This window comes from Balearica regulorum, chromosome 3 (genome assembly GCF_011004875.1).
Source record: "Balearica regulorum gibbericeps isolate bBalReg1 chromosome 3, bBalReg1.pri, whole genome shotgun sequence".
NCBI lineage: Eukaryota > Metazoa > Chordata > Aves > Gruiformes > Gruidae > Balearica > Balearica regulorum.
This window is the reverse complement of record NC_046186.1, coordinates 119,748,128-119,773,989: the sequence shown is the minus strand read 5'-3', so window position 1 is coordinate 119,773,989 and position 25,862 is coordinate 119,748,128. Positions and strand designations below refer to the sequence as shown.

The window sequence follows — 25,862 nt, the reverse complement described above, 5'->3', positions numbered from 1 at the left end:
CTACCAGAGTAGTACACGAGGCAGTGTTCAGGAAGGTGGTTCAGGAGTATATACGTACCCTACCTTGTTGTTGAGATGGGAAATAAAATTGCAACATCTGCTTTGCCCCAGAGTATTTTCCTGTACTCTGCAGTCTCAAGCCAGAACAGCCCTTTTTTGCTTCCAAAAGTGATATAAGATAAAAGAGGGGAGATAATAAACCACATTCTCACTCTTTTGTTAATACAAATGCTTGAAAATGACCAGTAGAGCAAATAGAAGTCAAATTAACTTGAAGATAAGACTTGATAAGCACTCGCAATGAGATTCAAATGCCCAGTGAACACTGCTTTTCCAAGGGGACACTGATGTCACCCAACAGAAACCTCATCCCAGGAATGGCAGCTTTATGAAGGGTAGTGCAGGGGGAAGAAGGGTTTCCAGCCAGCAGTAAGGATGCACGTACAAGGATCTGTATTCCAGCAGATCACCAATCTTAGATGGGATGGGACGGCAAAATAATGATGAGCGTTTGTCACTGAAACTGTTAATTGTTAACAAAGGCTTTTAACTTTTCAGCTATTCCAAATAATCCAAGCAATACTTTTGTTTGTTGCTGGGAGGAGCCTTGGTAAGAGGCTGCTGTAATTCTTAATTCATTTTTAGAAGGAGCTTACTTTAAGATAGATATCACTAGAGATGGGACCAAACTGGAGTTTCATATCTTCCCTACTCCCAGAATGATGGGTGGTTTTGTTTTAGCATGTCTGCCCAGATTTGAACTTGTTTAGAACCCACAATGGGTTTATTCAAATAATAATAATAATAATTAAAAAAAAACATCCAGGGGCCTCCTCTTGCTTGCTTTTTGGATGCTTTCCAAAATGGCAGAGCTCCTGCAAGACCAGACTGCCTCCAAATGAACTTACAAGCTTTCCACTGTTGGGGCTGGATGTTGGCTCAGTTGTTCATGGGATGCTTGTGCTGACAGACCCAAACAATAGTGTGACTCCAGCCTCAGACCTGAACCTCTGAATTTTAACTAATCCTATTCCAGACAGAAACTGGTATACTACGGTTTTGGCCGATTTTTAACATTTTGAAATCATGCTTCATTTTCAGTGTAAGATGCCATAGGCCTTCATTTAGCAAAGACATTTAGGAACATGTCTTAGCAGCATTAATTCAGAAAGACTTTCAAACAGACCCCTATATCCAGGTTTTGGCATTTGTATTTTCTGATCTGTGTGTTTGATGAAAGATCTGTGAAAAAGAATAGTGTATGAAGATGACAGCGAGACAGAAAATTATATCTTGCATTTGTCCTTCGTACAGGTAATAAGGGAGCCCACAGGACCTTTGCTGTGATTTCACAGTAAATGCCAGAAATTAATTTTGGTTTGTGTGTGGGTGTGCATCTTTCTCTGCCCTTCTCCCTTCCCCCATTATTCCTCTTCCCTCCAATTCTACAAAAGGAAGTATCAAGATGAGCATTTCTGCAGCCGTTGTTCAGACTTGCCCAAAATGTGTGTGACGGCGCAATCCTACCTATGGATCCTTCCACTGCGCCATCGGTCCCCCGCACGCCTCAGAGCTCAGGTCTGTGCCCTAACCCCATCGTTCTGTTCTTTACCAGGTTACCCATCCTGCTGTCTGGGTCTCAAATCCCACAGGCAAGGTGGAGAAGTTGGCCAGCCGGCCCTGACAGCAAGTCCCAGCCCAGAAACTGCTCCCAGCTCTTGGCTCGAGGGACGAGGCCGCCCGCTGCGGCATAAGCATCAACATAACAGATTCGCTGTCAACGTAAGCATCCTTTGCCCACAAGGTGAATATATACATATCTACCTTAGCTGTACATTAATACTTCTTTCTCATGCCTACCATTCTTTTACTTTCTGCATACAGGAACTAGGACATAGGAGGCAAAATTCCTGTTATTAAAGAGTAAATGTAATAATACATGGAGAAAACTGCTTTCTGAGGGTGGTTAACTGGGGAGTTTATTGCCTATGACTGGAAGCACCTTTCCTTATAGACAAGATACTTCCTGGATAAATAATGCATTTTTTAAAGTTGCTTTTATTTGTATTGCATGTTCCTAAAACTCTCAACAGAGACCCTATAATTTCAGGAATTAGTCCAGACACATAATAAGACCTAGTCCTTCTGTGGTTGATTTATGGGCAAAACCCAACGTCGTTGACAGTCTTTGGGTGAAGAGATTTGGATATGTACACAAAGTTACTCACTTAATGTAGCTATGGTCTTTTATTAATAGTTTGTGTGTGGTATTTTTTATATGCAACTCTTCTTTTTCTAGATTTGGGAGTACATGACATCAGAATGGTTTTGCTGGTAAAATCAGACATAGCTGTGGTATTAGGAATTATTCTAGACATAGTTAAGTCTTGTTGTAGCTGTACTTGCTGCAATACGCAGCTGGGACTGCTACATGCCACAGAGGGCGAACAAGAATGGCTTTTCCTTAAAATGAACGTGGAGAGACTCCCATAGGAAATGTTTTTGTTTTGTTTTTTTGAAATCTGTGTGTGGCATAGGAAAGGAATGGGTGGAAGAATGATAACAAGAGAGAGCATGTCTGTGAGAGAGATAAGATTGAAAAGGGCTGGTAAGCAAAAGTGCTCAAAGTTGAGCCCATGTTTGCAAAATTGTGCAGTCTTTAGAACAGCTGATGCTCATTTAGTTGTGTAACTGGTACTTTTCTAAGGTCCTAGAAAATCCAGCCCTCAAAATTAGCAAGATAAGAAACTCAGTTTTAAAAATCCTTTAATAAGGATTCTCCTTTCTCTGTGTTAAAAGCAATGAACACAAACACAGTCTTGCTGGACACAGATTTTGTTTTGCTTTGTTTTGTTTTGTTTTTGGTTTTGTTTTTCCTTTTTATAAAGAAACAAATTCTGACTCTGCTTTTCCAGTGATTTATACATGTGCCCCATCTTGTGTGTTCCCTCCAAAACATCTCATTGGCCCTGACAGCAAAGGGGTTCAAATGCTTTGCCTGCAAAACGCTTCCTTTCCATTAACAACCCAGAGAAAACCAGAATGGGAGACAGTGACTGGTGGAATGACCAGCTGGCTTTTGAAGTACAATATATGCATACATATGTGTGCATATTTACGTGTATGTGTGTGTTAAATATATAAATGTATGTTTTATGATTACACAGACATCCACCCTTCGGCTCTGCTTTCTACGATTAACCTCTATTAGCATTGCAATTATAAATACCTGGTAAATGTCTGCCTTTGATCTAAACCGCCTGTCACTCAATAGTCTTTTAAACTCCAGATTTCCTCTCTCTTTCTTGACATTTGTCATTGTCTTCCCTCTGAATGCCTTCCTTGCTGTTCTCAAAGGCTGGCCAAAAAGCTCTAGGAGGGTAGATTGTAGTATCAAGTACCACGCTCGAGGCTCAGAAGCAGCTGCCATGTTCTAAAAGGTCTCTTTATTCTTTACAACCAGAGTTTTGCAATTGCCTGAATAACAAATATTCACTTCCCTCCTCTTTATCTTTCATGGAAGAAAATCCACCAGAAAACAATAAGTTCTTCCGTCTTTCCAGCCTAGCCCAGTGTACATTAATACACCTTGTAATTGCTTGTCTCTATCAGTTTTAGTCCTTTGCCCTTTTTTGCTCCTTCTTTTTGTACTTCAGCTTCGTCATTGATCCTATTCACTCTATTCCCAGCACTGAAATCTAAGTCCCAAATGCCAGCAAGAAATACTCAGCCATTCACAACAAATTGAATGGCTCGATTTAAAGGGGAAGATAGCACCTCATCTACTGTTACTATTCACTACAATAACCTCCATCACTCGTTCACTGGAGAAAGCAGCATGTCCTGGGTTCAAGTGCAGACTATGCTGATGATCTGTGGTTTGAAAGGACTAGAAGGAGCATTGCATGTGACAGGGAGTCACCTTTCTGCCTTTGATGGTTTCTATGTATTCACGTCAATACAATGGTCAACACTACTAAAAGCCCAGGAATGCTGTTCTCTTCACCCCCGCTCTGGCAGGATCCCAACCCGCTTGCAGCAACACGCCAAAAAATAAGTCAAGAGGGCTAAAATAGGGCCAGATCCTCAGCTGGCAGAAATGTGCTGTCAGCATAAACACTTCTACTGTAGGAGCGATGAAGGTTCAGGAGAAAAAGCAAACGTCAGCATTTTAGCAAATGCTCCACCAAGGACACCCTCTTTAGGTGGAAGTACACATCCCACTGGCTTCCCGGTAGCAGCTGGTGTCTCTCCCTTTGGACACACACAGAAACCATGCATAGGATAAGACCCATATATGGTGCATCATTTATACACGGGATGCCAATGTTTCCTAGCCTGATCAAAACTTCTTTGTCGGCAGTTTCTATTGTCGGAAAATGGAGTTTTCAACTGAACGTGGATCTTCACAGGAAGGAACCTGTGCTCCTTGAACACTTTTTCATTTTTTATGAGATAACTGAAAAAGCTCAAAAAATTTTCCCTAAAAACTGAAAACTAAATCCATTTATTCGTAAATTTTGTCCACAAGGATCTGATTTTGGCTTTTCTCCACTGAAAACGTTCTTCTGGCAGAATTTAACTGACTATTTTTCAGTCAATGAAAACATTCCTTTTTTTTTTTTTTTTTTTGTTAACAACAATTAAAACATTCAGGTTATTTGCCATGTATCATTTTGCACAGCTACATAACCCAAACAGTTATAATATAGGATTTGGTTTTGGTTTTCCCTGGTAACTTCATTAGCCGTAGCACAGTGGACCGTAAATCCCCATTTCCCCGCAGTTTGTCAGCAATGTGACTATGTTGCATTACCAGAAAGTGGGCACAGAGTGGAGATAAAATTATATTGGTTACAAATAGGAATGCAGTGCACTGATTTCCTGAACTGCAAACAGTTACAAGAACTGTTCAGGTTTGATGTGTTTTTGTGGTGATATTATTCCCATTAGAGAAGGTTATGTCTTGGTGGGGTAAATTCCAGCCTTTCTCCAGAACCAGCTGTCTACAGCTATCCAGCTCACAGATGGTTTGTTCTACTGAGGGATATTAGGAAGCATGGAAATCAATTCCAGATCATATCCCTGTCTTCCAGGTGACAGCATTTCTCCAGGTCTTCTGACAGATCTTGGGTAGCCAGAAGACTTTTTTTTTTTTTTTTTTGGCTACTTGATATTTTCCTTGCTTTTCCCAAAAGAAGAGCAGATTTTTAGAAGAGGAGTTTTCTGCCTGCCAATTACCCAGTCATAGCTCCCACTCGAATGCAGTTCTAGTTACTTCAAGGTGCAATGAAGCAACCTAGTCGTAGGGCAGAAATAAATGCTAATGCAGATCAGGGCTCACCGTCAGGCTGTCCCCACTAACGTTCAGCTCCCAGGGCTGCAGAGCTCGAGCCGGCTGAGTCTAGACAATCTGATCTGGAGGGTTGGAAAACTTCTGCTGTGATGCATGGTGCTCTGAGATGCTGCAGCAGAAACTAATTTTATGAAGGTTTGGGCTTGGTTTGGGATTTTTTTAATGCTATGTACATCACTCTCCAGACTTCACAAAAGACTAACTTTCAGTTCTTGCATTTCTAAATCAGAAAATTTGTTTTAAAAAAGACTTTGAAGTATATGAATGATTTTATGTTACTTTCTAACTCCATGCTGAATCATCAGGGAATCCTGGAGAAGATTGGCAGTCAAACAGCCAGTAAAAGGAGGAAAATCTGTTTTCCCTAGAGAGTTCTTGTAGGTCTTGACTTCTGCTGAGTTAAGCACAGTGTGGAAATAGCCTTTTCCAAGGTGCTTTACTATCTCTCACCAAAATCCGGGAATGATAATTTACTGGGAAAATATACAAACATACATTAACTAAACTTTTTTAAAGATTCAGAAATTTGGATTTGGGATTTTGACCAGTTTGTGTTTTCTCTAGACCAATCTTATCCTCTACATCCCAGCACAATTATTCTCTATTTTGTCTAACACAGAATGTAATCTGAAATGTCAGCCAAATGGGAGCAAGAGGTGTATAGGTCTGTATAGATCTCACCACTGCAAGCCTTAATTTTTGATTAAAAATCAGGTCTGGATGAGAAATTACAAAATTATAGCATGCTATTCAAGAATGCTGCTTTCTTGTTACTTTTTTCTTGTTTTCAAGATTTTTTGGGGTAGATAGACACTGGTCACTTTTGACAGCATGCTTCTGCCATTGTGAGGGCTGGAAATGTATTGATTTATTTATTGCAATCACAGCTAAGATTTCTAAATAACCTTATATCTCTGTTTAGTCACAATAAAATCCTGAGATAAAATGCCATTGGTATATTAGTGTCTAGCATGAGGCTCAGCATTTTAATTTTTACTTCATACAACCCACCGCTTTTTCTTGAAAACTTCAATTTTCCCCCTCTGGGTTCAGAACTGAGATTAAATTAATTTAGCTCCCTTGAAGATAGCTAACTTGCTATTCCCATCTAAAAAATTGAGACTGCGAGCCAAAACATTTATACTGAATTACAGAAGAAGTTCCTCAACACCAAGCCTTGTTTCATGTTGTAGCTCTGTGAAAAAAGGGAGGAGGACGGCTGCCTTTTGAAGGAGATGACCAAATTTCTTTTGATCTGTTTTTAAGAGTACAGAACTTGGTCTAAAGGCCATCCTCAGGCATCGCAGACATGACCAACGAAAAACTGCTTCAAAGGGTGCAGAAGATAGAATTATAGCATTGCTTCATCTCTCTACACACTGAGTTATGCAGGAATGGTTTGCTAAAACTCACTTTATGCCACCTTTAAATTAAAAATAAATACAAAAGATGGATTATTTAGCAAGCTAATTGAGGGATTTTCTTGTGGGCAGTTCCTGTGTACACTGTGCTTTCTCTTTAGCTCTTTTTGAACTTTAGATGGAGTATTATGGATTCTTCAATACAGAACCTGGAATGACTCTCTTCTAACCTGCAGGGTTGGTTTCAAGGCCTCCCCAAACCACCTAACACAGCTCTTGCACTGAACATAGTACCATGTGGTGGACACGACGCCTGTCTTTTAGGATACCCAGCTTGATGGATAGAGTCTGACTGATGGGGATTCCAAAGCATCCCTGATCATCTGTTCTAATTTGGTCATGTATAGGGCTGTTAATATCCAGCTACATTGGCTCTTCTAGCATTAAGAGGCATGAGTTTTGTTCCTAAATAAAGGTGTTCATATTACAATGCTGCTAAGCTACCAAGACTTACCCCTTCACAGAGAAGAAAGTCATTGTACCTGAAAGATTCCACTAATCTGAGTATTGAAAACCAATCCGAACATCAAAACGTTAGGAAGAATTTCCATGATTTATAGCGAAACTCTTCTTGCAAACCCGTACTTGAAGTTATAGCATTCTGCATGTTCCACAAGCAGCTTTATCTCATATCATCAGGAGATTATTTTTCTTAAAAATATTTATGTATTGTCTTCTGAAGTGGACTGAACATGGATTGAAACAGCTGCTTTGACAATTTCTGTTTCAGAAAATTCTGATATTTCTCCTCTGAAAAATCTTCTCTGTTACTGTTGCCATCCTGTTCATCACAGCGGTTTGGTCTAATAACTCCTAATACGAAGCATTCATTAGGCCTCAAGGAGCTGCAGCAAGCTGCTTTAACACACTGTGCCTTTTGTAGGGCAAAAGCTAGGGTCTCAGCTGGTGTCTGCTGAATTAGAAACAATTAGAAATGCTTTAATTGAAGTCAACAGCGCTACCTAAACTTACCACATCTGAAAAGCCAGCATAGACTGAGCAGCACTTGCAGTTAACAGGACTGAACTGCTGATTATGACTCATGTGCAGACTGGGAAAATAGCGAATTTTTAAACAATATCCCTTTTTGTGTTGCAAGCAAGTCAAATGCTGTCTCATTTTTTATGATCCAATAGGGAGATGGAGTTTAGGAACACACAAAAGCCCTAGAAAAAGAGTTACAGTCGAGGGCACATTTTCATACCCTCATTATTGAACTATACCTTTGAAAGACAAAAGAGGAGGCGATGTCCTAACATGTAGCTGTTGCGTAACGATTGTGTTGTTGGTCTGGAGAGGGCGGAGTGGTAGGTTGCTTAACAGTTTTACATTTTCCCATGGTATAATACTGGTGATATGGTTAGCTATAATTAAAGGGTTATATAAATAAGCCATTGGGAAACAAATTAATTTATTTCCTTGGCGGGGCTAGTTATGTAATTTGGGGCTTACATGTTGATCTGCTTTCTCTTTGAAGCACTCAGCACCCCCAAACCTGGTCCTCCTCTCCCAATTGTTTAAAAATAATTTCAAAACACGTCAAAGGAATGCAGATGTTAAATGTGCTGCAGCTTGAACTTCCTTGAAGCAGCAATGCCCTTAATGAGAAAAAGCTGGAGAGCAGAGTGAGACCTGGCTTGTAAAACAGTTTTATGGTATGTTTATTACTTTATCAGAAAAGGCCTTCGAACAGACAGAGCGGAGTAGCACATAACGCAGGGCAGCCGTCGGTGCCAGCGGACCACTTCTCGCCAGCAGCACCCACCCGCTGCCCCCTGCCCCTGCAGGCAGTGGAAGAATCCATCACCCGAATCTCCTTTGGGGCAACTTTATTGATTTTGGTGATGCTCAGCCTTTTTGCATTTACTCAGAATCTGGCCCAGTCCTGGGGATGACAAAAGGAAGGTTAGGCTGGTTCCTACCCCGATCAGAGACACTACCCTTTTCCAAGGAAATAATAAGATGTCATTAAAAGTCCACCTTGAAGCATACAAAGCATAACACTAAGTTTTCCCCTTATGCCTGTGTTTCTTTTATGAGTTTGTAAGTAACATCATTAAGCTACTTGCCATTCCCTGAGCAAATCTTTATTTAATCATGAGGGGTTTTTTGCATTCTTTCCTCTAGAAATGTAAAGCCTTAAGCATTTAGAAATTTTAAAACAAATTCCTAAAGTTTAATTTTGCGTACAAAGCTGTAGTACAGAAAATAAACAATTTCCATGAATGCTATTTGTACTAGAGCTTCCAGTAACAGATACCATTTTGGCTTCACAAGAAAAAAAGGGGGAAAAAAAAGAGGAAAAAGTAGTCTTGACATAAAGACCATGGCTACACTTCAGACAACTCTTCCAGGCCCCAGCTGTGAGGTTCAAACAAGCTTCACCAACTGAAGGGAAGTGTACTTCTGTGATATTTCTAGTGTTGAAGGAAAAGATATAAAGCATTAAGTTAGTTATGGAGCATGCTGTCACACCTTTCCTTCTCTGACATACATGCCTTGTTATAAAAGATCTCAACCTTAACCTCTTGGGCTTACCATTGTGGAAGATCCCACTGGCAGAGGGGGAAAGGCAGTGCTGGTTTCTCTTCAGTTTAGATTTTAAGATTTCTAATCTCAGGGTAATTCCAAGTCCCAGTTGGCTACAATAATTTCCTTTTAAGCTTTTGCATAATGTAGTGCAGTAACTTCACAGCATGCGCCTTAGGAATGAACACCAACCAAAACTGCTGATCGTGTTTATCTTACACTACAGGGAAGCCACTGATCAAAGCAATGTATATTTTAATCAAAACTCTTCCCAAAGTGGCAGCTTCCACTAACAGCACACTGCCAGTGTGCCTCTGCTAACACTGCAGAAAGAATAAAGAAAAACAGTCCTCCCCATTAGCAACAGTCTGGAGGCAAATTTGAAGCCATCCAGTAGAGCTTCCCATCACTGAAGTGGATCTCAAGTTGAAGACTAGGATAAAGTTGGGCTGAGGTCCAGAGTGTTCGTCTCTCTCTGGTAGATTTTGAAGGGAGTGAGACCGTATGTTTGCTCATAGAGTGTCTGTCGTTTTAGCATTTTGAAGAATAATGGCTTTGATTTTCAAATCCTAATCACAGACTGCAAAGCAGAAGGAATTATTGTGAATTAATTAATAGGACCACGTCGGGTTGCACTCTTCTGGGGGGGGTTTGGTTAGTTGTTGTGGGAGCTTCCTGCTGTTTGTAGTCAGCATTGGATTAGGCACTGTGTATGCAGAATAAGACGTACAAAAGTTCAGTCTCTGATTCTCCTGTGACTTTGTAGTACAGCCAGGCACACAACTTTGGGTCTAAACTTGCCAGTGTCCAGAAATCGCCTTGACCAACCGTTCTCAGTAAAGAAGTTTTTGGCCAGTTCAGCCCAGCCCCCTCCTCAAGCTGAGCCTAAGCGGCCCCGTCGTTCCCCTCATTTGGTTTCCAAAAGACATCATGGGAATACACAGAAAACAGGTGGAGTGTCAAAACTGGAGTGAGGGGAAAGGCAAGCTTTTAGGCATTTGAGAGGCTGAGATTGGGACTTGTGAGATCAGAAATGGTGGTTTCCTATAAAAATCACATGTAAATTTGGACAAATTGCTTAATCTTGCTGTCCTTGATGCTCAAAATTACCTAAACATCTGCATTAATCCATTTATCTTAAAGAAACTTAACTTTAATCATACTTAACTTCAATCATACACTTGTGTCCCAATTATGCTAATAGCACTCAAGTATGTACTTGAGTGTTTCGCTGACTGATGTTCTTCTGAATTGCGACTGCAATTCAGTGTCTCCCATTTCCAGGGATGTTGTACTTTCCCTGGAGGAGTCAAGCAAACTAACGCAGCTGAGTAGGAACTACAGGATTGTTTACATTTGTTAAATTCTGTTTGGTACTTTCAAGAAACCGGCCTCCTCTTGACATCCAAGGACCTCTCTTTTCCTCCTCTTTAGGGTTTTGGTTTTTTGGGTTTTTTTTAAGATTATGTAGAGAAAATTATTTTTAAATAAGCCACTGAGTTTTTTATTAAAAAAAAAACCTTTTATGATTGAGCAACGGATTGTGGATCTTCAGTTGAAAAACCAAAGTGTTGTTTAAATTACTGCTGCAAGAAAAAAAATCCTGTCTTGAAATTCTGATCTTATGCTCTTTATTTGCATTCTTGAAACTTAAAATGACTTTAATGTTGTTATTGAAAAATCTGGAAGATAAAACTGCTCTTTGTCTTTGACCTTCTGGGTTAGGTTTCAGCACAGACTGAATCGTACTGCTGACTTTTGAACCTCTGAAGATGCTGCTGTGCTTGGACTCCGCATGACTCTCTTATAAGAGTAGCATTATAAGTCATATATATGATGTGTTTTTCTATTCATTGTTCAGAATCTGCTCACAAAGGCAGGGCCAAAAATATTTTGAGCAAGGTTCTATTAGTTTACATAGCTGATTAAAACTCGAGGCCCTGTTTCTTTGTTGAAATAGTATCCACTATCCATCACAACAGTCCATCTAAGCCATAGGGTAAATCACCCTTTTGGCAGCCATATTGTTAAAACTGAGCCTCACACTGAGGTGAGAAAATAAACTGAAGACCCTTTGAGGAAATTTCTGAACACTGTATGTAAACTCAGTACCTTTATTATTTCTTGCTACAGCTGACTGTGTCTCCGGTTTTATATGTCTGTTGAAACAGCACCACCGGCAAGTTAGCTGCTGCTGCTTCCTTGCTATCGCACACGAGGAGCCTGCCGGGGCAGTGAGCGGCAGTGTGGGCTCTTTTGGCAATTCCCAATGAGATTTGAACTTTTGATCTTCTGACCTTTGAAAGGGGACGGTTTTTAAATTCACAGCAAATTCTGCACACCTATTAGCCATGGGCAGATGTGACAGTGACACAGATGAGCTGTTGCCTTCCTAGGAGGTAATTATCATGTGCCTCTCGTCATGCAGGCAGCACGAGAAGATGCACCCTCAGGAAATATTAGCCTTGCAAGATGGGTTATTGTCCGTCAGCAGTAAACAAGACACCCTCTGTGGAGTGCAGGTAGGACAAAGCTGAAACAAGGCAAGAAGAAAAGCAGCTAGTTATTCAAGCTGTCTCACAGAGCTCCTTTTAATGCACAGCACACCAGGGAACAAATGGGTACTGGTTATGATGAAGTCTTCCTGTAGTGCTTGGCATTCCTTAATATGTATTGATGGCTTTGAATTGCTGTCTTCCACTGCAGCATCACAGAGTAAATAGCTGAATGTTACCAGATGTGGTCATTTGAACATCATCCTTTTTAACCCACCTGTCTCCCTTTCTTAATGAGATAATGTTTTGCTTTCAGATGCTGCATCAACACAAGTCCACAAACAAATGATGCTTGCTATAGAGTCACGTCAGCCTCAGCAGGACCTGCATGGAGTCAGCCGTGCACCACTGGTGATCACCAGGGTTGCGCGACCTGGCACAGGTGAGAGGGAGGTCTGCAGAACAAGCAAATGCTGTCCTGATATGCCACCGGGGAGAGGAGCTCGGCGCCCAGTGAACTTTATTGCAGTGGAGAACCTGACAGAAGTTATCATACCTTGTACATGGCATCTTCCTGTGGCAGGCTCAGGTAAAAGACTAGGATCCAAGTCTTCAGACTTTCCTCTTTATTTCCTTGAACATATTACAGGTCTTCTCTCTTTGTGGCCTTGAATCTTTCAAAAGTCCCAGCCTGACCACACTGGTTTTGTGCTAAGGGGTGCCTAGAAAATATAGATGCACTTAAGTAAGTATGAAACATTTCTTATTTCTTACATCAATCGTATTTTCAAGTGACAGGTTTTAGTATCTGTTCCATCTTGCCCTGTCCTGTATTTCCAGGAGAATCCCACATCAACTAAAACATTGATTTATTTAAAATACAGCTAATGAGCTTTCTTTGTCCTCTGTCTCATGCTGGAAAATCCCACCTGATCCCTAATTAACAAATTGATTTATTAAAAGTATAACTAATGACCTCCCTTTGTCCTTTTCTTCCAGCTGCAGAATCCCACCTGATCCCAGATTATTGCATTGATTTATTTAAAATTACAATATATGCATTGCATGGTTTCTCTATCATGTCTCTCAGTGAATATCTCAGGCATATATTCCAACACAAGTGCTGAAGCTCTGATTTTATCACTCACAGATCGAATAATTTAAGAGAAAAATAGTTGTTTAAAATACCACATTGCACGCCTAGGTGTTCAAGTATTTGAATGTTCCTACTATTACGGTCAATGCGAAGTCACTGGTAGTAATTTAGAGGATCAGCCTTGCAGATCGCGTTCCAACAAATCACTTGAGCTCGTGTTTGTCTTCAAATTCTGGGTTCAGCCCACTGGCGTGAGTGGATCTCTGCAGGTCACTGTCCCTAAGCCCTGTGCATCCAGTGTTTTGCTAGATAATGGGTTTTGCTGCAAAGCACTGCTGATGTCCAGTGCTGTTCCTGCCTCCCACAGAACAGGTAGCCAAGAAGAATCAGCCAGAACGGGGGGAGCAGAGCAGGACTTGCGTGCCAGGGCTGATTCACCATGAGCTCAATTTTTTGTAAACAGCTTGTGGCAAGTCTAGCACAGTTTGGAAGTGTGTGTGTGTATAACAAGAGCTCACAAATACCACTCATCAACAAGATCTGACCTTGGACTTGCACTGATATAAATATATCTGCAGGCAATACGAGGCCATTACATCCCGGTATGTAAACATTGAGGTGTCCTTGGCCCTCTTCCCTGCAGTGTTCGGCAAAAACAAGCAGTGGGTCATTCACTGATGATAATGCCTTCAGAGAAAGGAACTGAAGAATAATGGCTTGCTTTAGATGAAGCAAGACAGAAAGACATGCTCTCTGGCAATAAAGAGAAGCGGTCACATGAATTTCTTGTGTCAAAAGAGAAATACCACAGTTTATTGTGCCAGCCAGACAACCTCCTTGCAGCATGGTACAAGTAGCAGGGCCCCACCCCGTGGTGATAGCCGCTCCAACACACGTGTCTTTTTTCCTCTGAGCTGGCCCTTCAGCCTTACTATCTCTCTGGACAAGAAAAAAGCAAAGGAAGTACCCAGAGGCTACTTGTCCCTTCCCTTCAAAGACCCTGTTCCCAAGACTGACCAGACCCCCACGTAAGCACTAGTAACCCTACAAGCTTGTGAGGCTCTTTCTGAGTAGCATGTTGTAGGTCCCCCACACCAGTGCTATGCAAAGCAGTTATGCTTGAAAAGGGACCTGAACAAGACCCATCACCCCTGCAAGGGAAAAAGTGGAAGCAGCGTATGAGATAAAAGATCTGAGGTGTCTGCCTGCCTTACACGAAGGTGCTCAATTTTTGGCATGTAGGCCCATGTTAAAGTTCATAGTGCTCTAGTGTTCCTTGAGGCAGGTTGGTGGTCTCTCTAGGGCAGCAATAGTCTCCATTTGTCTCCCAGGCCCTGACTCAGGTTTTCAGAACAAAGCTATAGTATCTTTGGCTCCATGACTTAATTGAATGGTAAGCCCTTTATTTCACTTGGCCAACATCTCCTCTGGCTACTATCCTAATAGTGCGATCTCTTAGTTAATGCTATTGACCTTCTATCTATCCCCCTTCCAGTCTCCTAGACCCTCACAGGTTTGTTTCTTCAGCATTTGTAGCTGTGCTCCTGTACGCAGTTGTGTCTGTGTACAGGAATACAGCTACATGCAGCAGGCAGAAATGACACAGTTTAAATATAAATTAATGAAAGGAAAAATAGGAGCTGAAATAGTTTATTTTCACCTTATCTGCCATATTGCTTAGCATAGTTTGGAGAAGATAAGGCACCTCATTTTAATTCTAGGCATGCAGAAGAGTAGCATTTAGCTGCTTAGCGTTTAAAATGTATTTTTCCTACCCCCTCCTTGAAAACAATGTGCACACATCATAGATCAGATAGGAGAGAAAAGGGAAGTTCCTCTTTTCATACGGGGAATTTAGACATCTGAATTCCCATCACATTTCTCTTATGACATTAGGGCTTTGCCTCCATCTGCCTGCGTGCATCCTGCGAGGCTCTCAGCTAGCCCTTCTGGCAGGCAGCTTCTTCAGTGGAACAAAATGGTGAAACTAAATGCTGCCTTTTGTATGTAATAACCCCGTGGTGAGCCAACTCAGAGACCTGGGAGCCCCGGATCCACAGCTTCCTTGCCCCTAGGGTTCAAACCCACATCTCGTACCAGGCTGTGGGCTAGGCTAGGCTGGGTGTTTTTCCCAGCTCCATCATAAGCTGTGCCATTGTGCTGAAAGAAATGAATAGAGCCGAAAGGGGAAAGTAATCATGGGTGATGAGGGATGCTGTCTGGGAAAGGAGGTGCAGGAGACACCTTGTTTTGGTTTCTTCTTTCAGACTGTTTCCGTATTTTGTCTGAAGATGATTATGTTTGAAATTCATAATAATTTTCTGGAGAGGGGACCCTTCCTCTCCAGGCAGCTAGAGTCATTCCTGGGTACCCTTCCCTTTCTGTGAGACCCCCCCCACTTCCCTCCTGTACAGCCCCAAAACCTCGGGAAGAAGATCCCAGGTGCCACCAACAGAGACTGCCTGTATGTAGCCAACAAGGACCCTCTCAGATGTTTGAATTTTCACCCCAACTTCTTTTAGTGGATGTGGGATACTTGTCTGTCATCATGACTAACAAAGAATAAGTTACAGTTAATTAAAAAAATCCTCCAAAGTATGAAAGAGACTGTTTCTATGAAAATTTCTGTTTCATCAGTCATCCCCCCTTAACTTCCATCACTATATTCATATCACAGAAATTAATTACAAAGAACATGTTAAAGGAAATGCGTGACTGCCAAGCCAGTAACTCCAGGTATTATCTTATTAATCTTAATTGACGTTTCCTTGTTTGTCTCTTTTATTTTTCCTCACTGCAGCTTTGCATAGCCCTTTTTCTAAATTCCAGGTGATAAGTCCAGAGAAAGGCACTGTTTATTATCTAATAAACCACATCTTAGTGGAAGATTGCTTCGAGGGTATTTGATACTATAATATCAAAGAGAAAGTGTCCAAAGGAAACCGTAAGTAATAATCAGCAGGTTTAGAGTAATGAAACTTTGACTTTCTTTTTACCTTTGTTTCTAGCAACTCAGCTCCAAGAATGTGTTGTCTCAATCAGATGTTAGTTCTTTAAGACCATCCTCTGTTTTCAGCAATGGTCAGCATCTGATGCGTAGCAGGAACATATATCCCTGCCCTACTGGCAGCATGTATCTAGGTGATAATGCAAATCTCAGCCATAGCAAAAGACAACTTCCTTCTCACCGCAGTGCTTTACAACTGAAAGCTGTTTCTTTTTCTCTTTTTTGCCTAGCCCTAGAGTTAGATGATACTTTGAGACAAAGTTTTCGGGATGAAAAATGGCTTATCAAACCCAATTTTAACATATCTTCTGGTTTTATATAAAAAATGGAAATAAAATCTTCCATTAGAATTCATTTTAGTTAGAAATTGTATCTTGGTACCTGAACTGTAATGCTATCAAATGGACCAAACCTCTACCCAGATTTTCACAAGAAATACAAACTTCCACATTTTAAATAAGGTACATATTTCAGGTTTTCTTGTTGGTTCAACCTCCCTAGAAATCAAACAAAGAAAAGCATTTTTCAACCACTTTATTTTGCCCCAACAATACTGCCACAACGATGTAGAAAATACACAATTACATTCCCAGCCCTCAAAGCTTACTCACTGTGAGACAGATACACTTCAACTCCAGAAACTAAAATTGCTCAAAAGCCTGGAGACATTTGGAAGAGGGAGTTCACCTACACTGAACAAATCCTTTATGTTACCACATCAGCAGTGATGAAAGCACATAGGCAAAGCTGTGTTTAGCAAATCACTATGTCATACAGCTTACCTTTTTTGGTTCCACTGTGTTTAAGCAGGCAATCTATTGTTCTTGTCTTTGGAAGATCCAAAAAAGAAACACTTTTTTATTCCACTATTAACACTTTTTTTTGAGCTCAGGGAAAATTTTTGGAATATCAAGGATGTTCTGTGTAGTGACTTAACACTGTTCCAGACAGCTGCACCTGAATATGATGGGTGAAAATAAGTTTCACACGCCTACTGGAAAGAGGGATAAGGAAATGTCATTTGCACTGCTGGAAGAAGTAATTTGTGCATCTTCAAAGCTTGCAAAAATGCTTGCTTGTTTTTATAAATTGACTATACTTAGAAATAGGTGTGTCAAAGCTGAAAAAGCTACCTTTGGGAAACAAACCACAAGATCTGCTTGGTAACAATTTACCTGGATGGTTAACCTTTGTGATCTCTGTTCAAGGCTTGCCTGCAAGGTCAGCTTTCTCTTTCACATGTATTTCTTCTACTGCACAGGTACCTGCATGAGCTCTATCTCTGTGGTATCTGAATGCTTAACTGTATTTTCAGGAAGTATTCTCATTTTCCAAGTGGGGAAACAGACCACAGTTGTCTAGATATTTTGCCTGTGGTTGATCAGGAGATGTACGGTGCAAACAAGAACTGAGTTCTTAATTTGTAGCAAACCAGACTTCTGTAATGTCAAGGTAATGGAAGAGCAAAATCTCTGCTACCACATTATTAAGAAATGTTAGGAAATTATGGGAAAACAGTAAATATACATGCAGAAGCCTTTATTTTCTGTGCTCAGATCCATCAGGACTGCAGACACACAAAATGCCTATATCTACACTGCTCCATTGACATAATGGTGATTTCATAGGTGTAACCGTTTATCTTCCCACAGGCCTAATGTCAGTAAAGTAGTTCAAGATCCTCAGATATAAATTATTTTCGGTCAAAGTATAATGAATAAGCTTCTCTAGTACAAAGGATGTTAGGTTTCATTAAACTAACTGGACAAACTGGTCTATCATCATCATCAATATACTAAATAGGGGCACATCCCAGTCTGTTTCCAAAGCTACATCTTGTTTTTCCATCTTCTGTTTCTCTGGAAAAACAAATGAATGCAGAGTAATAATTCTCAAGCCAACACCTTCCTGGTGGTGCCTTCTCTAAAGAACCAATAAATCTACTCGGCCCTCTTGCAGATGCTTCAGCTTTGTGAGATAGAGCTCTGGACCTACTCATTGATGATCCTTGGCATTGCATCCTAAACCTCAGTAAGCAAAGAAACTTTCTTCCCCAGCAAACTTTATAATTGAACCCAAGAAAGCTAAGCAGTGTCTTTTATGGGAGAGTAAAGATCTCTTTTAATAGGGTTTATTAGAGCCTCCCCAGTTACTCAAGAGCAAGCAAATCACACCTCTCGACGAAGTATCAGGGATCTTTCCTGGTGGTAGATGTGCTCTGACATTGCTTACCAGCAAGAAAAAAATGTGACAGGGTCTGGCAAAGAACTGCTCTAGTACACTTATCTTTGAGGAACGTCAAAGAGCAAGCAGGGAACTTGTGCTCTATCAGCAGGAAACGACATTTCTTCATAATCAGAGGGTAGAAACCCGTTCCATTATATTCTCTTCTCATGTTTTGAGCAGAGCTTTGAAAAAGGAGTGAATTTGCCCCAGAGCAGTTAAAACAAACCCCAAAACCCAAGAGGTCTATTCCACAGGCATTTTCCTGGCATTCTCTGACATGCAGATGACTGATAATATCACCATAACAGCTGTTATCTCAAATGTCTGCCTCCAGGCAGATTAAAAGTAAAGAAATGCCAAAATACTTGAAGAGATGAGTACAGAAGGCATTTGCCAGTCATTTACTGGCCCTGGATTGCCTGCTGTCAGGGGTAAAATGGAGAGTGTTTGCTTTGCAAGAAAATTACAGAGCTGTCATCCTTGCAGCTCATACACATCGAGCGATGAAGAGCAACACCATTGCCAGGACTGAAGGCAAAAGGATTGTTTTTTAACCAGAATCCGAAACATGCTTCCTCAAGGATATGCTTGAGCCTTGCTGCCACGCAACAGCGGGAGCAGGACTGCCCCCACGTGGGGGGCCGAGCTGGGACCCGAGCGGGACCCCCATGCAAGCAGTACATGAGCACAGATGTTGCAGACATGGCAAATGGATAAAGTAGGGCCAGGGTCCACCCTGGGGGTCCTACAGTGTAGCCTACAGTGCCAAAATATATATGCCTTGGCATCAGGTGTAGGACTGAGCTAATACACGTGTGCAGTTCACATGTTGGATAACTTGGAGGGCAGGTAGAGAAGCTTGGGTCTACATGGATCTGTGCTAATAACAGATGATCGTTTTTCTGATGATCTGGGGGAAGAGTGATTCATCTGAGAGGGACCAACAAGCTTCTGAGGTGATGTGTCAGCTTGTAGAGATGGGTCTTTCACTCCAATTAGGTAACATCAAGCCTGCACCTGTTTGCTGCGGCCGCAGATCCTTGAAATGTCTAATCCGTGAAATGCATAAAAGATCATTCAAAGAAAGTTTTCTGGACCAGGCTGAAGCCAAAGCCACTGAGTGCTCTTGTCAGAGCTGCCAATGAGGGAATGAAAATGCAACTGGCAATAACTGAGCTATTAGAGAAGGGGTGAGAGATTAAGGGCTATTGCTTTCAGTGTCCTAAGACCATACTGACCTCCACAAGAGCAAACGCACACATTTGTAGGAGGTTCAGATTCTGGACCATACCATATTGCAGTAAAACTCTGCCTTTATAAAAAATAACTCCCTATTGGATGGTTATCCATTTAAATTGTGTCCACATGTAACAAGCCTGGATTTTTCATACTTCTGACAACTCTGGAAGTAGAATTACCACAGAAATCTGCAGTATTTTAGTGGGAAGGGGGTACTACTAACCATAAAGCTCATATTGAAAATCCATCTGTCTTCTGATTTGAGGCTAAGGCAGGCCAAGAAAGCCACAGGGGCCCTAGGAAGAGAAGTACCAGGGGAAGGGGAAGAGAAGGTCATCTTGCTTTTGTTGGAGAGGGAAAATGAAAGCTTTACAGGTGTTGAGGGAATAGGAACTTCACCATTTCACTGATGTCAGATAACTGTCTGTAACTGGGTTGTTTATTTTAATATTCAAACCTTTAGCATTACAGAGTGCTAACCATGGGATAAAAGATGTCCAGGAAAGGCTATGAATTTTCAAGATTTAAGATTAAATTCAAGAAGCAGCAGTATAGATAATACAATGGAGAGGAAGTTAGCATGCCTCTGCCCATGGTTTTGAAAATGTCACTTTTCTTCTTTCTATACATGTTTCTCAAGCCTTTAGCATCTGTTTTGCATTTGTAGCAGATCTTCCCACTAAGGGTGCATCTCCATGAGCATTTTCATAGGCTCACAGAATGGGTTAGTTCAGATCAGGAGCGTGCTTTGGAAGTGAACCTCCCATCACCCCTGCTTACAGCGCCTGGGTTCACAGGCAGAGCAGGGCAGAGCCTTGCCCCACCACCCCGGGCACTGGGCACCTCCATGGGGACACGGACAGGCCAAGGTGGAGCTGGAGAACTTGAGTAAATGCCCACAGAAAGTCAAGTATAGCCTGGTGATGTGCCACACTTTTAAATGTCTTTTGTGTCACTGAAACTTTTTCAAGAACCGAAAGGGACCCACGTGGTCTGAAATGGCAGCCGGGGGACCTGCCCTGGGATCTGCCTGCTGAGCATCACCTCCTCTCAGTCTGTCCTGGGATTGGTCCTTCGGGACTCACCAGGAAGGAGCACTCTGGTGAAAGGCACTGCCAGGAATGACATCTTCCAAAGAAAAAGTCCTTTCTCTGCTCTAAGAGTTAAAATTCTGCATTGTAATTCCTGGAAAGTGATCCAGTCTGAAAAATCCTGGCGGTGCTTACAGGGGTAAGAAAACAATCGTGGTGGAGGTTGTGTAAAACAAACAAAAAACTTGAAAAGCTTTAAATTGAGGAGTATGAAATTCTGGACATTACCAGCATTTTGCAAAAATGCCCTGACATGGTTTCTTGCAACAGTGTTTGTGAAACTTTGGGTAAATTTAGGCCATTTGACTCTTTTGGTTGGAAATAATACAATACTCTGTGGTTCTTACTTTTCATCTGCCAAAATGAAGGAAACAATTGTACTGCTTTCCTTGTGTTAGGTATTGCACTTTACTAAGTAAGGTTCAAGTAAGACTTAAGTAGAACTAGAAAAAAATTCTACTCACTGGTTTTTATGACTTTTGAAATGTATACAGATTCAGTATGCATGTGTCTGCTATATTCTTGTGCTGATTTCTGGTAAATATTTGAACTGATGGGTCTGCAACCTGAATGAATAGAGAATTTTAAAACACATATTGCTGAACATTATGGAAAGCACATGACATAGGTTTGCTCAAACTCTAGCATTCCTGCTATTTTCACTGGAAGCCTTGCATAATATCGGAAGGGCTAATGAATTGTATCTCTCAAAATTACAAGCAAGATGCTGTTCCAGGTTAAGGTAATTCAGGAACGAAGTCATTAGCATAATTCACTGTAGTATATATAAAACTGTAACGAGGAGAGTAAAAGAAAGCTTTCGTATCATCGTCTTCTATATTTTTTTAGTACACAGCACCAGCACAGAGCTGTGAGGGCTTACATGACTTGCAATGCATTGATCAAAAATCTCTGCTGGTCTAAGGGAACATGGATCCACTGCAGTCCGTGGATCTGTGCCGTTCACACGGCATTTTCTCCGAAATGAAGCAAGCAGTGCAAGAAAGTAGAAGTTACTCTGAAAAGCTGCTTCTTTTCAGAAATAACAATATTCACTAATCAACAACAGCCAATTCCCTTTTTGCCTGCCCCCAAACTGTTGTCCTTACCGTCTCTGTGAGACTATAAATTGATCTTTGTAACATGTCCAGAAGATTAAAAATAATCCAGGCTCTCACAGACCGCAGAAACACGTCGCTCGTTCCAGAATTGAGAGGTCCTCAGGGAGGTGCTGCTTTAAAGTTAAACCAAGATAACTTTAGCATGAGTGTCACACCAATCTTAACTGTGCTGTGTCCAGGAGGTGATTCCTTGGGAATCAATTTCTTAAAGTTTCATAGATATCGCCAAAGAGAGTTTTTAAAAAAGAACAGAAGTAGACTTAGCAATAAAGACCTTTCTTTGCATTGAAGTATTCCCAGTAACTTGCTGGGTGGAATGAGTAGAGATCACATCATCCGTAGAAGCAGAAATTTTGTTTAATATGGGTTTTGCATGCCACAGCATAATGTTTCCATGTTCTCGAAGGAGGACCTGTAAATATCATGTAACAGTTCATATGCCAGAAAATCAATGCCGACTGGATTTTCAGGTCTGTTGCTTACTTTTGTCTCTTCAGATAGGATAGATCAATGTACATCAAGTGATTTACAGATCTGCCAGTAACCGTCAGCCAAACCATGGTGCTTTAGGATTCGAACAGCACAAAAGAGTCAACCTGCTGAGTCTCATAGCATCCACCAGCTTCCTCAGGTGAGCTTCACAATACGGCCCTGCTCACCAGCAAACGGGTGCTTCCTGAGTACAAAGAAGCTGCCCATGGCACCTGAGACTTTAGTACTGCCCTTGGGGGTACCATGACTCTGGGTCATGCTATTCAGTGCATGAAAGTTTGTGCAAAGCTCCTGAGGTTGCTTGTCTTCTGGGGAAAGAAAGATGCCCCGGGAAGGAGCATCAACATGGTTGCAAAGACCCTGCTAAGTCATTCAGAGCTTCTTCGCACCTCTGTCACAGCAGCTTTTGGGGTCTGAATAGCTTGTTGCTGTCTTTGAACCCAGTTTCTGTCCGCACCTAAGAGCAGGAGATAGTGATTACTGATCTTTAATAAAATAAGCAAGAATTTGAAGCACTACTTCTAGGTTAAAGAAAAAGATTTAATTTCATTAGAAAAGTGAATTCTACCTCTCCTCATTTTCCAAAACCATACGTGCACAAATCCAGCTAGCACAATCATCCATTTGCACAGCTAGCCCTTAGACAGTGTTTTCCTTCTTCCAGATGACTTTCGTAGCCCACCTGGGAAATAAATTACTGGGCAGTGCTATAGTTAGTAAACCTACGTACACTCATAAAAGTTCAAACCAAAGTGTGATCATCAAGTACTTACAGGTCAGTAATCACACCCTTAATTTTCAGAAATAATTTAGAGGAGATGGTATTATCTGGAGAAAAGGTTCCTTCCTTTTCCTTTCCAAATATCCTGTTATAAACTAGTAATAAGTATAAAAATTAGGACCTGGCTGAATGTTTGCTGAAGCCAATGGAAAGTCTTTACTTAATCCCAGGGCACTTTGGTGGGAGCCCTTCAAACCTTTTAATTCAGAAAAGCACCTATGTCATAAGCACTTTATAAGGTCCCAGTTATATTGCCCCGTTTTGTGGGACATAGCTACAGCCTTGAAGTTAATAATATGCTTAAATACTTTGCAGAATAAGGATGGACTTAGAGCCAAGTATAGGCTCTAAATATATATGTCAAACAGGGTCTTAATTTTTACCAGGCTACGCTGTTTGTCGTGCACAGATCTTTTGCCATTTAAGCTATGGGTATTGGTTTTATTTTTGGAAAAAGGGTCTTCCAGCAAGTTCTTCAAAAATGATATCTAAACCACTAGCTAGAGGTAGTATGATGGACTCTTTCAAAAGCAGGCTTTTGTAGAAAGTCATATGATTATGTAGTTCTCCCAGTTTACTCTCAGGTCGTGCTGCTGCTGTGCATCTGAGTCCCAGTCTTCCAAATAAAAAGGTTGCACTGGTTCCAAGAGTCATGACAACAAAGGCAGGCAGAAACCTGCAGTCTGCTCCCGACAGCTTTTCTTTACACCATTTTTTTTCTTCGCAGTTGAAGAGTCTAAGCATGTTTCAGTGGTTCTGCGCTCCCAGTGCACATCAACTGCAGCAGCCGAAGTCAACCGAAACAGTGTCTCATAGGCTGGCTTTCCAACGGGGAGTTTCTCACAGTACAATCAACTGCCTTTCCAGCAAATCACAGGTGTTCTCCACATGGCGTGAGCAGGTGAGAGCACGACTTTGCCAAACCATGATGAAGTTTGGTAGCTGAAATACAAAAATCCAAGTTTGGCCCGAGATCTGAATCTGGCACTCCGCTTTATCCTCTGCTTTGAGCCAAATCAAACTAAAGCACATCATGAAAACCAAACACCACTGTGCTCTGGATCGCTTAAGATCGGGATCCAGCTATAACCTCCGATGAGGAAGCTCCTCTCTATGCATGTTACGGTGGTGCCAATGTACCACATATTCCCTCATTAGCTAGGGGTGGTAGCACTCCGAAATTCAAACACCTGAAAGTCTGCACCTAAAAGTCTACAGGGAAGAAGCTAAAATGCTGAGAAGGCATTGGGGGTGTGATGAAATTGCCATTCCACGTAGCTTAGAAAAAAAACACGAAACACACAAGCGAGATTTATGGGTGGTTCAAGTTCTGAGGCAAAGCACCCCCTCTGTCTTTTTGGCTCCCAACGTCTCTTATTATTAGTCTAAAGAGCTGCCAGGCAGGCAGAGTAATTCATTCATCCCACTGTGCTTTTTTTGAGGGGAAAAGACATGCAAAGGATGTGTTCCATATTCTTCAGGAAGTGCTCCTCATTGTGGAGCCAGCTCTGCTGCAGCCTCATGAGGACTTGCAGGACATCTGTGGCGTGCCAGCCTGCCCAGGCCAATCCTGCTGCCCAAAGCAATCCTGCTCTTGCGTTCTCTCTTGTGCTTTTTTTTTTTTTGGGGGGGGGGGTTGTTTAATAGGAAAGGATTTGAATTTTTCTTCTAGTGTGTTTGGCACTTCTGGTAGAGCCTTTGACATGGAAAAGGGCTCATCTTTCAAATGCCTGTGGCACTCCCTGTGAAAGGTGATTTTTAAAAAGCCATTTTATTTTGCTTCCTGGCAGTGATATCAAAGGAACAATCAGTGCCTGATTTAAAGCCAACAATTTATTTCCATTATAATAAACAGAAAACAATGGCATGCTGCCTTATTAGTTATTCACTTTCCAAGTCAACAAACTCGGAGGGTTGGGATGAGATCTAACCAGAGATATGCTTTGATGTTTTCAGTTTGGAGAATTGGTCTCCTAGCCAGAATGCTTGAGCGATGCCAGTTTTGGTGGAGAAGGGAGGGAAGGAAGGGCAGAGGGAAAGGAGAAAGTCACTGAAAGCGCAGGGTAGGGGGGAGCTACTGGAAGAGCTGGGTATATTGTGACATGATGGTGGCTGGTTAGAAGAAGACATTGGAGTGGTGATTGTGCTACTTGGGAGTCTCACATCAGATGTGACACGTGTGCAAAGAGCAGCAACTGGATTAATTTTGGTGTTGTTACTTTGATTTATACCCATTGAGGCTCTAGTTCAATGCACGCTCAAGATCTGCTACTGTACGTCAGAAGAACAGAGCCACTCCTGTGGTGTTTGCAGTGCGTGTTGTGGAGGCTAATGGATCCAAACCAAACCAGACATGCACAGCTGCTCTGGGTACTTGTCCTTCTCTCCCAGGAGCAAGTTCTTAGTCTTCTAGCACTGTCACATAAATACTGCTTTGTAGGGAATATTGCTGAGCAAAATAAGTGTTGGTATTTGACACTGTACTTTGTTGTTTTAGTACTGATTTCACATATGTCTAACATTGCAGGAGGGAAAACTCAGCAGAAACATGAGAGTTAAAGTGCTTTGATGTATTTTGTTCTATACGCCTAATGGGACAGAGAGCTATGGAAAACTATCTCACAAGAAGGTCTTGTAGGTGGGGATGAACATGAAAGGTAAGTATCTGCTATTTTTCTATATAGAAAATTTTGATCAACTTCTTTCTTGGCATCATGATGCAAAGAAGTCAAAGCCTCCCCTTTGCCTTGAATGCATTTCACCAACATTCCCGGAACAATCAAAATATTCAGGTTATTTAACAAAGCAGAAAGCCTAAACGTGGTGCAAAGCAATTGATGATTCCTTGTTTATTAATCGTGTCTCTCATGGACAAGCCGCCCCAGCTGTTTTGAATTCTTTTCTGATAAATATACAAACACATTAAAACCACTTTTTTTTTTTTCTCACAGAATTGATGTATAGACTGTCCAAGTGGTTTGTAACAGTAACCGAATGAAGAAAGACAA

At 41.4% G+C, this 25,862-nt stretch overlaps 1 long non-coding RNA gene across 1 annotated transcript; it reads left to right on the top strand.

Moving 5' to 3' along the window:
• Positions 1-22,114: 22,114 nt before the first annotated feature.
• Positions 22,115-25,511, top strand: LOC142601346 (uncharacterized). Its single transcript, XR_012834948.1, has 3 exons — positions 22,115-22,212; positions 23,582-23,755; positions 25,382-25,511. It is a non-coding gene; the product is annotated as an uncharacterized LOC142601346 (long non-coding RNA).
• The last annotated feature ends 351 nt before the right edge of the window (positions 25,512-25,862 follow it).